Raw genomic sequence first — 15,353 nt, forward strand, 5'->3', positions numbered from 1 at the left:
GCTGGTTCTGTGCTCTGCAGCAGCATTACGTATACTCCTATCCCAGAATGATGTTTTACTAAATTAATCCCTGACATCTTTAATGAAGGAAGTTCTATAGTCTCTCCGTGTTGCCTTTCCCTGCCCCTAACTTCCTAATGTCTAATTTAAATGTAATTTCCTGCAAATTAACTACTTTTCTACATGTTGGCCTTTTCTCCCTATGGATATGAAGACAAATGAGCCCTCCCTTCTTTTTTTTTTTTTTATAACTACTTCTAAGCATTTTCAAAAAGCATTTTCATGCTATCCATCTTTTCCAGATTTAAGTATACTTAGTTCTTTCAAATTTTTCTCATGGCCCATGTTTTCCAAGCCTCTAAATTTTCAAGCCTGACAATCTTTCTTCAGTCTACTTAGGTTTTTCTTACAGTGAGGTGCACAAATCAGGAGTAACTGAACAACTGCATGTAGATATTCTGTACATTACCAGGAATAACATGGTGGGAGTTTTGCTGTTTGTTTTCTTATTATTTATTTATTTTATTTTAAATTTCTTTTTTCAACAGCATCATACAAATGCTTAATAACCAGATCTTTATTTTTATGTTTTGACACTAACTGTAATCTAGCCAAGTAGTCCATATTTTATCTGAAGACACTTGATTGATTCTTCCCCACAGGAGTTCTTTTGCACTTGTCTGTATTGAATTCCATCTTCTTGATTTCAAGCCACTTCTCAAGATCATCTTGACTTCTAATCCTGTCTTCACAAGTGCTCATACCCCTCCCAATCTGGTTTCATCTGAAATTTCTACAAATGTTCTCTACTCTATCATCCTTGCTGTTAACAAAAATGAAGAGAATTATTTCCCTAGCCGACATCCCAGTAGGAACCCAATTGAAATGTCATCCCAGCTGGTTGACAACTACATTTCAAATAAAGTTTTAAACAATTCTGCACAGAACCTATGGTGACTGCATCTGGGTAGTGCTTCCCTGGCCTGCTTACAAATCTTTAACAGGGCCAAAATCTTGCTACAATCAAGTGAAATGCCGTTTGTTGCTTCCTACTTACCCACTGTCTGTAACCACTGGAATAACTTCATTACAATGTGATCAAGATCTTTGGAAGCATATGAATTTATAGGCATAGAATGAAGAATTCACTACAGGAGTATTGTTGAGTGAAGCGCTAGGCTGAGAGGAAATAAACCCCCTTATTCAAATATGAAGATTGCAGCAAAAAGAATGGACATGTCTTTGCTGTAGCTGTGGTTTATTGTTCTCCTGCCCAGTTTTCCTTTTTTTCCTCACTCTTGACCTCTGACTAAGTGTCTCACTGCTGTCAACCCATGTCACTTTACAGATGCTGCTTATATACATTTGTCTGGCTTTGCATTTCTTGTGTACTTCCCAAGACTCTTCAAGCAACTGGTAACCCATTATTAGAAGGTTGCAGGCATAGACAGTCTGTTTTGCAGTTGTGGGGCAAAACGTCTTAAGGGTGATTTCAAGCTTGTTTTCAGAAAGTTAAACCAACACGTTAAGAAAAAGATTTCTTCGAGTAAAACAAGTTTGTGTGGGCATGAGAGAAAGATACATGCTGAATATCTCTGCATGGATTGTGTCTTCGCCCTGTTGCAGAGAGTAAACATAGAGTGTTAACAAGCCAGATTGTCAAGTGACAAAGCGAGCTTGTAGTGACATTTCTGTGTTCAGCTGACAGTGGAAGTTCCCATGTGTGTAACCAAATGATAGTAGGGCAGAGAGCACTATTGTGACCTTGTAGGCATACAATGTCTTCTTACACGCAGCAGCAAACTTTGTAAGGTAGGTAAAGGTAGGCAATAGAAAGTGAAATCCAATACAAAAGGATTTCAGTAATTTCTTTGTAGCAAGATTTCTTGGTGGTGGCAGTTTCTCAGCACTGCAAAGCCTGCGGTGTCCAGGCTATGCTAAAAGCTCCCTGTGGACTCTGAGCTAGTTTCTTAAAGCGTGCAAAATGCTGCCCTTTCTGCAGGCATTTTATCCTGGCTGAGCCTGAAAGGTCACTAAAAGTGTCATACGATTGATACATTCCTGGCAGCAGTAACATGAAATGAATAAAACAAGGCTCATTAGCTGAACCACTACAGAAGCTTCCATCCTTACCCTCATCCATCAAACACATTTTTGACTCTTCTATTTTACATTCATCTTACATGTCACTGTTATCAGAAGTGTCTCCTTTGTCATGTTTTGCCTTAGCAAAAGCACATGTGCATATACAAACACGAAATTCCATTCCTTTGAAATATTGGGTGCCGAGATGCTTATTTTCCTAGCTAGACTTGAATAGGATAATAGCAGTACTATTTATGTGTAAAATATGTGCTAAGAAATTCAACCTGAGCATTTTCTTCCATTGCTGGTGTTAAGGGGCTTATCAGGCATATGGCTGTGGTTGCAACTGTAACACAGACAGGACATATGACTTAAAATAGGGACAGATTTTCTATTCCTAAGCACCCACAGGGATGTGAATTTCATCCTCTGCTCAGTCACAGTCCCCACTGTCTCTGGTGTATATCAGGACAGAATGAGAGGTGGAAATGGGCTTCTCATTTTTCATTTCTGGAAGTTTGTGGTGTGTAGAGGGACCATTAAACTAGAATGCATAAAAAAGACCCCATTGCCATGGATGTTCATATGGAAGAAGGGATTTTCTGGAAAGTTTGCAGGAAGAAACATTGAAGCTGATGAAATCAACAGATGGACAAAGAGAAAAGAAACAGTGTGGAATAAAAGCAATAACATCTTCCTGTAGAAAGCAGAAGGAAAGATACCGAATAGAAACCAGAAGACTAGACACTACTCTACTTAAAAGAAATTTTCTTCTGTAAGATATGAATACAGAAGCACAGAGATCCAGGTCCTCAGCTAATTTATATGTTTATAGCTTCAGTAACTTCATTGAAGCAATGATGATTTACATTGGCTTAAGGTCTGACCCAAAGAGTTGTTTAGGGCAATTGTGTATAGAAACATGACTTGATGTTACGGCTTTCCTTGCATTTTAGTAGGCATGCAAAAATCAATGCAGACTAGATATGAAAAGATATAGAGTTTAGGCATGTGGAGGAGGATGAGTAGCTTTACGTGCAAAGAAAAGGAAAAGTTGGGAAACAGCCATGTACTTGGGCAGCATGTGACCTGCAGTATGGATGACTTCTTTACTGCTTTCACACTCTCAGACCTTCTCCTTACTTTGTTCCTTTCCTATTATCGCTTGTTTTGCTGATTATCTCATCCCTTCCCTTGATGCATGAGGCCCTGCCTCTCACATCTGTGAATCTACCGGCAGCACTCAACCCTGCCTTCGCCACCACAGCTGCTTCCTGCCTGGGGCTCCTTCTTTAAAAGTGCAAATGTCTGCAACAGTTACTCTCTGTAATGAGAGTGACTTCTGTCATTGATTCTTTTCCCTTCACATTGTCCATCTCCTTGATGAAGTAGCTTAGCTTCTCCAGCTTTATTAGTTCCACCCCAGACACCTGCATCACCTCCTCATCTGCTTTCCTTCTCTCATCTCCACTTGTTTCTCTGCACACCATCTCTTCCATTTCTTGTATGAGCAAACTGATAAAGTAGTCCTTTCTTCACTGTGCCAGCCTTTTTCCAGTCCTTTTACCATTCATTTCCCCTTCTGTCTTACTGCAGGCATGGGAATGTTGTTCCAACTTCTGCTTGTCTCAGTGACAGACTCCTGATCCATTTTTTTTTTTTTGCATTTCCCTTCCAATACAAATAGATGTAAATTCCTGTCATAAGAAAATCAACCCTACCCTTATCACTGCTTGTCCCATTCTACCTTCCCTGCCCCCCCCAATGGTTTCAAACACTTTCTAGAGCTACTCTCCTTCATTTCTGTAGATTTGCTTCCATCTTGTGTTTCTGTCCCTTGCACGCAGCTAAAACCACAGTCAGATCACCTCTTCATATCCAAATTTAGAAGCTGGTAATGCCATGCACATGGAGTCCTCTTCATGGTTACCCAGCCACCTTCCACACAGCCCCTGCTCTTGTCTTCCTGAAATGTTTGCCTCAGTGGCCTCCACTGTCTCCTCTGCAGGTTTTCATCCTCCTCATCATTCATCTCCTTTCCTGATGGTTCTCCCACCAGCATGCTGCTGGAGTCCCATGAGCAGTAACCTCTGCCTTTTATTTTTCTCCACATCCTGTAAACTGGGTAATTGCACTTGCAAATGCAAATTCTGCTGTCATGGCTCTCTGAGGTATCACGGATTACCTGGCTTGTGCTCACTCTGCTCCTTCTATACAAACTGAAATCTCAGCTTCTCACTGCGATATTTACCCATGGATAATTAAACATCAATTCCAGTTCAGCGTGGCTAAAACCAGAACTCAGTTGCCCCTCCCTAACCTTCTTTGCTACCTCCCATAGTGAACAAGGGCAGTTGTACCCTCAAGTCTGCCTGTCACTTGAGGATGTAAGTTAGATGTCAACTTTGGTTTGGGCTGTGCAGTATTTAATTTCCAAAGATTATTTTTGCATATTGAAGAGGGAGACTTTTCTACCTGTTGACACAGCTATAACATTTACCCAGGGCTCTCAGTGTCAAAGCCCACAATTGTTCCTTTTTTTTTTTGAACTCAGCAAATGTGGAGTTAAGGAGACAAAAGCTGCAGGACTCATCTTTTGGTTAGGTTACTCTTCTCTGCATTCTGCTACTGATTTAACCTTCTACATTACATAAAGTGGAAGCTAAATCTTCTTATACTTAAAGCCTTTTGTAGAGACGCCACATCAATCTCTCCTCCTTCCAGTTCTAAAAGCTAAATTCTGTCCCCATGCTGCCAGCTTGACCTCCATACTTGTAAAATTTCCAAACATTTTCTCTCCTTGTGAGAATGTCTTCACAGTTCTCATTATTTTCCCGCAAACTCCTTTTTGCTCTGTTTGCAATAATTAGATTGCCGATGCCCTTATATTCCTGTCTACCACAGTGAACAATATTTGCTCATAGTTTCTTTGTGCTCACTTTCTGCCTGTATCCACCGCTCGTCCGTTTTCTAATATAGAGAGTGCAAGAAACAGTGCCGGCATTCATGTTTGTTCAGTGCTTGGCATCATGGTAGCTCTTAAATATATTCATGAATCAAACCCACTAAAATAATATTAAAATTTTACAAATTATCCATGATAAAGATGGTTTTAATGACCAGGGAAGTGTATGTGCATGTGCACAAGGATCCTTCTTGCACATGCATGTCATGGCTGAACATATTTCCTGCCTGGTATAGCTGAGAAAGAATGTGTGGTGTACTTGTGCTGCATCTGACCTGTGAGGTCTTAAATTTATGTACAGTAGTTCTGCAGGCTGAAGACTTGGCCCACTGGACTCAGGCCTCAGAAGTGCTGTGATTAAGCTTCACTGCCACAGTGAGGCATTCCACTGCATGCATGGCTGTGAGAGAGGAGAAGGCAAAACAAACTGTGGCTAATAACGTCACTGGAGGCACTGCTGGTGCAGAAGTGAGTGCGTGAGGCAAGAGAGAGCTGTGCACAAATGCTGGTAGCTAAAATCTGGCCAAACTGAGAAAAAATGGAGGGGAATAAAATTAGGCTTGGTTTTAATAACTTTGGAAATGACACGAGGAAAAAAAAATACAAAAGAACATATGGGGACACCCTTGCTCCTACAGCTTTGCCAGTATCCTGCTACCCGCCTCACTGGTGAAGACACTTCCAAACACTTTAGTGCTGCTACCTTTTTATGCTGTGAGCATGGGCTGGTGGCTGTTCAACAATATAGCACACAGGAGGAGGTTTGCTTGAATACAATCTCAATAAAGTTTGTTTACAATGATAATCAAACATTATTGGTCTTTGTGCTGCGTGCACAGTGATTTAGACTTGCAAAATGGGATAGAGCCAAGCACCGAGAAAGCAGGGGGAAGGAGGGGATCTGCCAGTATGTGAGGCTGTGCCCTGCCTGCTGGCACAGGACGGTTCAGGAACAGTGTAAGGACTTGGACACTCGGTCTGGTTCTTGCCGTGCAATGAATTGCATTTCTGCCAAGCAGCCAGGAGTGGCCTGTAAGTCATCTTAGCTCACCCATTTGCAAGGTGAAACTAAACCCTCAGATATTTAAACTGTAATCTCATGGCATTTCTAAGCCCTATGATGGCCACATCATGGCAAAGGGAAACCCCCACACAATTTTTGGTGGAGTTTCTCAGCTCAGATTCTGCCCCACTGCCACTATTCCCGTGCTGTTTACTTTTAGTCACTATTATTCTGTAATTTTTTTGCTTCACAGGGACTTTTCCTTCAGCTGCTTCTCCTCTTATCAAGTTTCTGGTTGGATCAAGGCCTGCAGCACCTTCTCCTGTCTCTGTTACTGCTGATCCCCTGGCTAATTCTCTGGTCAGCCCTTCTGAGGCAAGCTGTAGGACTGGGGAGGTACACAGGTTTGTGAAACCTGATAAGCACCATCTGGTGTTGCTACCCTTACAGACATACTGACAGGGATCTCAGCCTATCACTTCCTATAATTAGGACCAGGCAGGGACAAAGATATTGCATTCAAGGTGAGCTCAGATCATGGTTGTACCCAGCAGAAAATATCAACTTGAATGGTGCTGGGGGGTCTAGAAATTAGAGAAACCAAAACGCGTCTCAGACTCCTAGGTGGAGAAGAGGTCTGGTCAGTGTCAGAACCTCAGGTCAGGAAGCAATGAAGATGATGCTTTGGAGGTGAGGAGGCAGGGCTGGCCAACAATGGGAACCATGTTGAGGAGGTGGGAAGCTGGGTCATGGCTGAGCAGAAAGGAGCCGGGATGAAAGCAACCAGGAGTAGCCAAGCAAGGGCTGGGAGGCACAAGTGAGGCTGCAGCAGCTGAAGGATGAAACAGGGACCAGGGATAGGGCAGGCAAGAATAAAAGCCAGAGGCTAGGAGGAAATGTCTGGAGGATAGCTGCAGCAGTGAGAAATAGTGGACCGAAATGTTCAGTGCTGCCTTTTATATCTGATAAACGCAGCAAGCCACCTGTCAAGCTTATAGACCTGGAAATAGGGTTGCAGTCAGGTAGGCTGCCAGTTGACCCCTGCAAGGCTTTACAAGGCTTGTCCAAGCTTGCAGTGGGGCTTGACCAGTGCTCAGTAAAGAGTCTGTAAAAGACCTCCACTCAGCTATAAGAACATTAATAGTCTGAAGAATGTACTATTTTTCTAAACTGGACAGACCTGGACACTGCTGAATAATAACTATTTGCTTTCAAATTTTCATGCTTGAGTACAAAGCGAAAAAAAATATAGCCCTGCCATAGTTTTTGACTGACAATTCATTCTAAGAATTAAAGAAAATGTGAGGTAGACTGAATTATCATAGAAGTTATCAAATGAATCGTTACGAAAAATTGTTCTTAGCCAGATCATTGCTGGGGGCAAGCAATAAAGAGAGGAAAAAAGAAATAAAGAGAAAAAAGAAAATGCCTGGGGCAGTGGCCTCCAAGTGTGACCACCACACTAATAAATTAGAAAGAGTCATTAGTAGGTGCAGCAAAGTGGAGAATTAAGGACCAAACCTATGGAAGTTAACAATCCAATGCTAATGAAGACCTATCTAGATATTTAAAAGGAAAAGTAGTAAGGAAAACTTTAACAGAAGGCATGCTGATAAAAATAATTTAGTACAAAGGTATCCCAGGCATGTAGGAAACCGTGAGGATCTCACGTTGACTGTCTCAGTGGGGAAGACACTAAGGCTGTGGGCAGGTGGCCTTTTCAAGGCTGCTGGAAACGGTTACTGAGTCTGGTCTACCCGCAGCAGCTCATATCTGCTCCTCTCTGAGACGTTGCAGTCCTTCAGTCCCGACCCAGCCTGGCTGGCCAGGACCTGTGGTGTTACACCTGCTCGTTTTGGCTGAGCCCCTGAGGAGGCAGCCAGCCGCCCTTGGAGGCTGGGAAGCCAGGGTGAGGAAGGAGGCCTGTGGGTTGCTCCCCCACCTGTGCTCTGCATGGTCTGAGCTGCCCTCCCTCCATCGGGACGAAGGAGGAGATGCTCCCCTAGGTGCAGTGCAGGAGAGTCTGCCTCCAAAGCCTGCCCTCCACATCCAGTGCAAAGGAGGAATAAATGACTGACACTGAAATGGAGCCTTCCACCAGCATCAATAAACCCCACAACGGTCCACCTGAAATCATTTTTCATGCGATTTTCAGCTTGTGGAGAGTCTTGGATTTTGCTAAGTTTTCCTGGTTTTGAATATGAGTTTAATTTTAAATGACAAAACATTTCCATAGCCAGGAAGACCACGTCCTATTAGTGGTGGCAACAACCTGAGTGCCTCTTCAAATCATCTGTGGCTGTTGTTGTCAGAACTGTCACTAGTTACTACCTCATTTCTGCTGCTGGTTTGACACAACTGTGTGGGACATAATTTTATGATTTGGACTTCTTTGTGTTCCTCCCCTGAAACAATTAACAATGACAGAAAAATAATATTTTCAAAACGTTTTGGCAGGAAATGTATCTTTCTTCACAAAAAAGATGTTAACTGTTCATTCCCTTTTAACACATGTGGATCTTTTCCAACACTCCTGCAATGTGTCTTTCTTGAAAAGATAAAATGTGTGGTGAATAGTTAAAAAAAAAAAGATGCAAGTTAAGTGTATCTCCCTGGCTGTTATAATGCATTGACTTTATTAAGCAGTATCCCATTGTGATGAGCTGCTGGAATGGAAATGTTACTTCCTCCAAGCCTTACATTATGTTATTTAGACATTTTTTAAACTTGAGGTTGACAATCCCTGCAGGAGGCAGTGATGGATGCAAGGGGAGTGGCAGGGAAGACAATGAGGGAGCAGAGAAGTTACAATAGATGGAGCCAGCAACACCACCATTTCCCCCTTTGTGATTTTATTTATATATTTGACTCATACCACAACCCTGTCTCCTAAGGATTCCTTGAACATCAACTTCATTAGTTACGAAGGCAGCAATCCATAACCAATTTTCTTTTCATGTCAAGCTTGTTCATGTATAAACTCAGCCCTTTTGTTGGAAACATTTGCAATTAATCCCACAAACAAAGAAAATGCAAATTGCACAGTCTACCCTAAGCAACCCTTCTGACTTAAGGCCCTGACCACCATCTATTATACACTAAAATGAATTGAAATTCCCACTTTGAGTCTAACCTAATTTTCTAGTGATAATAGGCATGGATTCCCAGAAGCATTCTATACATCTAGATAGTAACATCCTAATTTTCTTTCCTGGTAAATGTTTTAAATAAGATTTTAGCACCAAAGGAAATTAACCTTTAAATTAATTGTAATTATAAAATGCCATCACTGATTTTGTCTTCAGACTAATTACTTGCTATTATTTAAACAAACTGCGCCTCCTCTGAGCTTTCCGTTTGTTTCTCTCTCTGCAGTGCAGTGCCAAATGATCACAGACCAGTCTGTGTAACATCTGCCAAGCCCTATGACACCTTGGACTGCTGAGGTCCATTTGCATCTCAAATGCAGCTGGTTTCACTTGTTGTATCTTCCCGCCATAGGCTTTCTCCCCTGTGCTTCAGCCTTCCACTCTGCAGCTCAGACATTTTCAGCCTGTGCTTTCAAATCAGTGAGCATGCCTTGTGGGACGTGGAGTGCCTGTGCTCTGCACTGGTGAGAACGAGATGATCAACACCAGCCTTCTGCTCAGCGAAAGGTCCCCTCCAAGACAGGACATGGCTGGAAATAATGACACAGGAACCAGCTATTGGTATGTGCAGAAGGTTGATGCACTTCAGGGAATTTCCTAAATGTTCCTGGTGGCACTGTGGCTCTCCAAGGCAGCTGTCTAGGATGACAAGCATGAGGTGGTACCATGGGATTTCAAAGGCTTCTCTTGCTCCACACTTCCATCAGCATCCTGACAGCTGAAGGCATCCCATTTCCCTCCCTTTGGTTTGCTCAGTTCACATAACAGTCACCACACTAAATGAAACAAGTAAATTCCTAATTTAGCCACAGGCTGTAAATTGGAGAGTGCAGCTGAGCAAAACCAAGCTTCGGCTTCAGCTTTTGCAGCGTGCTCATTGAGTTCTCATTCATGAATGACCCATTCAACAGCTGGAGAACAACTGGGTTATAAATATTGGCTTGTATTTATTCCTGTTCTTATTTGCTCCTATGTTGCCTCTGCAGACTGCCTAGGCTGTCCTCAGCATTAACCAAACAAGCCAGACCAGCGATTCACCCTTTTGGGAGAGAGATGTCTACCACAGATAGGGCAAATTGCTCTTTGGAGTTATACCCCTGTCTCCACTGACTGTGCTAGAAATCTCAATTGTTAGTTTAAACTGCAGGCTTAATTACTTGTGGCCGTGGGTGTGTGGGACTAAAGTCACCTGCGGCAGCATGGAAAAGGAGAAGATGGAAGATGGTGTTTTCCAGACAAAGACTGAGGACACATTACTCAAATGCTAAGTGCAAAACTTACAAAACATACAGCTGAGGTACTGGAACTCCTTCTCTTGGGAGGCTGTGTTTGATAAAAACCTCCTTGGTTCAAAAATAGGTGGACAATTTCAGGAGAAAAGACCATTGTGGGAAACTAAGTACAATGAGACCACTTCTGGCTAAGGAAGTCCCTGAATTGCAAATCGCTGTCAGGACTTTCTGGGAACCACAAACTTGCTGTGCTCTTATATGCCTATATGGCAAGTAGATATGGAGGAAGGCATCAGTTGTTCTTCACTACTGGGTATTGGATATGGGGCTGGATAGATGTAGTAGCTCCTATCTTGTGTTGTGTTACACAAATGTCACAGGTAACCCTGCACTAGTAGGGCTGAGCTTACACTGTGGCTGTTGCATCACCTTGCAGCTGTGGGGAAGAGCCCTGTCAGGCTGCCCAGGACAACAACTTCCAGAGATGCATTCAAGTCCAGTCTTCACTGCAGAAAGGTGGTTGCAGTCATCTTCAGCCATCACCCTCAGCCTTAGTTTTCGCTTGCTTCCAATCTTTCTCCTGTCCTGGGAGTCTCAGGGTTTACAGCCATATTCATCAGAGAATGGGAAGGGAAGCAAAGAAGCAGAATTCATAGCTGAACGTTTGCCACTGGTTTCTCTTTGTCTTTGTTTTAGAGATTTTTAAGCAGAGATGGAAGCTGAGGTATTATTTCTCTGTAATGTCTTGCTAAGCAGATTGTGAAAAGCATTTGGCACAGAAATAAAGTGGTACCTGAGCATATTCCACACTTCAGTAGTGCCTTTCATGCCAGAAGCTCAAAGTTACGAAGCAACATGCCTGTGAGTTTGTCCCTGTCATTATTTTAATTTTAAATATGGGAAACAGAAGTATGTGGGCTTAAAAAACCTGCCCAAAGGTGGAAGGCAGCATTTATCAGAAATAAAATTAACAGGCTTTTCTACCTATCCTAGATGTTTGTCAAAATGTCACATCTTTCACATCCAATGAATTTAATATTATCTTTTATAAGAAAATCTTTGTCATCACCTTCATACTGGTCATCACCTTCTTACTTCCCAGGTCAGGCCTGGTATCCCAGGGTGGATTGTGGTTGGCCACTGAGTTTATTGGCACATTATCACTATACTGTATTGCTCACCAGTAGCTATCCCCTGTCTGTGGTATTGTCTTCCTGAATGTCTTAAGTAATTCAAATAAATCTTGAATTCAAGGTTTTACATGTTTGAGAGTGTGTGTGTGAAATAATTTTAAAGAGTTATCTAGAGCTTCTGTGCCAGACATCCCCAAAAACTAGGCTTGAAGAATATGCAGCAGCAATCTACTTAATCTAGTTGCAATTTATTTTGCTTTGCAGTTTACCTGGAAACAGTGCCAAGAGAAAAGAAGATAGTGTATGTGCAAGTTGGATCCCAGCTAGTGTGACTGCAAAGGTTGTACCTCAGGGTAGTCAGGGAACAGTCAGACAGGCCATATTTGTTCTCTAATTGCCTTGCCATTGCATTATGGTAGGTAAACGCTGTTTCTTCTCCCTGTCTGGGTCTGCAAGGGAGACTTCTGGATTAGGATTTCACTGTGGGATACAGACTGATTTGGTGATTTTCTCTAGGCTGGGATTCTCTTCCAGTCAAAGCTGTCCCTCTAATAACAATCCAGTCCCCTTTCCCTGAACAGAATCTGCAAGGTGAGTGCAGAATTCCCACTTCAGTAACCCAGGTTTCTTTTTCAATCGCTTACAGACAAAAAAGCCCCAGGGGGATGCTGCTTTATTGCTTACATTCCAGAGTTTTTCACAAAATATCTGTATATTTAATAAAATTTTCAAAAATACATTGAATATTCTTTTAGTAAGGCAGTAATATCTTATAACAGGGAGCCAAACTGCTAGGGAGGAAATGCACATTAAATGCACATCTTAATGTTATTAATAATAACGTGCAGCCTTTGAAAAATGCAGGCATAATATGATTTTGGAAAACAAATGAGGAACTCTGATAAGTTTACAGCCACTGCATGCCTCCAAGTAATGACTGTTGCTGACATTTTCATGCTTTATTTTTAATTACTGCAGCTAATAATGACAGTGAGGTAAGAATGACAATGGCTTAGGTCTACCAGTGGCAACAGCGACGAGGAGAGCATTGAGTCAGCAGCAGCCCTGCTGGGAACCCATCCTTCCCCATCTTTGCCAGATGGAGACCTGAGGTGCTCAGGGTTCCTCCTCCCTATGCAGCCATGAGGAACATGATGCAGAAGGGAACTCTGGGAATGACAAACTACCACCAAGGGAAGGAGCTGGGGAAAAGCCATCCTTGTCTGACCCTTGAGGATGGGTGCTGCAGTTCACCTCTGGTGCTTGGGACTGTACCAAGAGGGAAAGCAACTTCCTCTTTAATCCTTGGTGCAGAATTAACCCAAAAAATATTGTTCTCGTGAAAGGTAGTGCAAACTTCTGCTTTGATTTAGGGAGCCTGTTGCTGGATTTATTTGGTGTGTGAGTAATTAAACCCTCTAGACTTGCTGATTAAGCCCTAGTTATGATCCTGATTTGATCACTGTATTGTTCCATTCCTAATCCTTTAGTGAGCTTAGAGTAGGTTAATCTTAGTGAAATGTTTGCTTAATTCTACTCTTGCTCATTTGTTGTCTTAATAAAAACTGCATAAAGAATGGAAAAATATTTTTTTTTTGGCTTGTTCCAGTTACTCTGAGAGCAAAGCTAATTCAGCCCAAGCAGCTTAAGAGCAACTTGATTGTGCTTCTACAGCTGAAGCTTTTCTCCTTCACATCCTCTCAGTCTGCCTGAGGTGACCCCATGACAAGTTGCCCATGAGCCAGCAGTGTGTCCTCGTGGCCAAGAAGGCCAGTGAGATCCTGGGGTGCATCAGGAGGACTGTGGCCAGCAGGTCCAGGGAGGTGATCCTCCCCAGCTACTCTGCCCTGCTGACACCGCATCTGGAGTGCTGTGTCCAGTTCTGGGCTCCCCAGTTCAAGAGAGATGGGGAACTGCTGGAGAGGGTCCAGTGGAGGGCTACAGAGATGATGAGGGGACTGGAGCATCTCTCTTAGGAGGAAAGGCTGGGAGAGCTGGACCTGTTTAGCCTGCAGAACACAGAGGGGATCTTATCAAAGCATATAAATTTCTCAAGGGCAGTTGTCAAGAGGACGGGGCCCGGCTCTTTTGTGGTGCCCAGCGACAGGACAAGGGGCACTGGGCACAAACTGCAGCACAGGAAGTTCCTTCTGAACAGGAGGAAAAACTTCTTTTCTCTGAGGGTGACAGAGCCCTGGCACAGGCTGCCCAGAGAGGCTGTGGAGCCTCCTGCTCTGGAGACATTCAAAACCCACCTGGACGTGGCCCTGTGCAACCTGCTGCAGGTGAAGCTGCTTTGGCAGAGGCCTGGACTAGATGATCTCCAGAGGTGCCCTCCGACCCTGACCATTCTGTGATTCTGTGATTTGTGAGTGTACTGAGGAAATTACACTTAGGCATCGCCTGGAGTATAACTACTAAATAGCATGGCATCCATAAAGGACATATTGCTTCTCAGAGAAGCACGATAGATGGGTGTGTTGCCAAAAGGGAAGGAAAAGGGGAGAAAACATATCTAAATGGAAATAATCTAAAATTAAACCTGAGCAGTGATTGTCTGTACAGACTGCAGCCCCTGGCTGCCACAGTGAGTGCTCAGCACGTGTCAGGGTGGGTGTCTGAACACAGAGAACACTAGAATCATTCTTACTCTCTACTCCATGCAGCTCTCAGTAGAAATTAAAGCTGCTTTAATATTGCAAAACCTTGAGGGGCCAAACCTGATCTGAACTTTATTACAGTGTTAGGACAACTCAGCCACAGAAGTCCCCTTTTTCTCTTTTTTTCCAGCCATGCTTCCAAATCTCACCAGAGATGAAGCTGTGGAGCCTGAGCTTGTGCTGGCTTCGTTGAGCTGGGTGGGGATTTGCTCTGCTACTTCAGAGAGATGATCACAGATGGGTAAGACGATTCTTTGGCTGGAAGAAGAGGCCTGGCTGAGGTGTACTAATAAAAGCCTCAAAACAGGCAAGATGACGGCAAGAAAAGGTTCAAATAAACATGACGATCTGTGGCTTCTGAACAACAGGGAGCTCTTGCCACAGTGAGTAGAAAACAATACCATATTGGCTGTGGCACTTTGCTGCCAGGAATGCCGCTTTACAGACCACAGGAGACATCTCTCAAACGTGCGCCGACTTCTGCGCTTGTTTGGTGAGCCAAGTCACACGTCCCTTCCATGCTTTTTACTAAATCGTGCCCTAAAGCATTACAGAAGAATGAAAAAAAAGATTTAAGCCTTTGGAAGAGAGGGCAGAATAGTATTAAATGGGATTTCATTTTGGGGAGCAAAGAATCACTCTCCTCCAGCTCTGTGGATATTGAATACACTTAACGGAAAATTAGGGGGAAGTACATATGAACTGGGTCCTTCTCCCTAAAAAGACAAGACTTATTTGCAACATCCCTCTGCTCCACATACCTGTCCCAAACCCTTTTTACTCTTCTGCCTTCCTCACCTCCACAGAAACACAAAGACAACTGAAATGAGGATAGTCAGAAAGACCTCCAAAATGTGGTTTGATTTCAGCACTAAATCTCCCCTTGATGGCTCACATGGCACTGTATTGCCAATAGATTATAGGGTTGCAGCTATTTTCTACGCAGGAGAACAGACAAAGAAACCCCCAGCAGCCCTAGCAGTGCTCTCAATCAAATAAAACCCCTTCAGCTTCCTGTTGCAGAGCTCTCTCTAGAATTCATGTATATTTTATCAAAGTTACATGCAGTTCTGAAACTTGTTTTTAAAGTGCTTTAGTATGAATCCCAAGATGTACCAAAATGCTG

At 43.1% G+C, this 15,353-nt stretch overlaps 1 protein-coding gene across 1 annotated transcript in view; it reads right to left on the minus strand.

Annotated features, from left to right (window-relative positions):
• NKAIN2 (sodium/potassium transporting ATPase interacting 2) overlaps window positions 1-15,353 on the minus strand; it is a 572,965-nt gene that overhangs the window by 10,734 nt on the left and 546,878 nt on the right. The gene's annotated exons all lie outside the window — the stretch shown is intronic.

This window comes from Falco biarmicus, chromosome 6 (assembly GCF_023638135.1).
Source record: "Falco biarmicus isolate bFalBia1 chromosome 6, bFalBia1.pri, whole genome shotgun sequence".
NCBI lineage: Eukaryota > Metazoa > Chordata > Aves > Falconiformes > Falconidae > Falco > Falco biarmicus.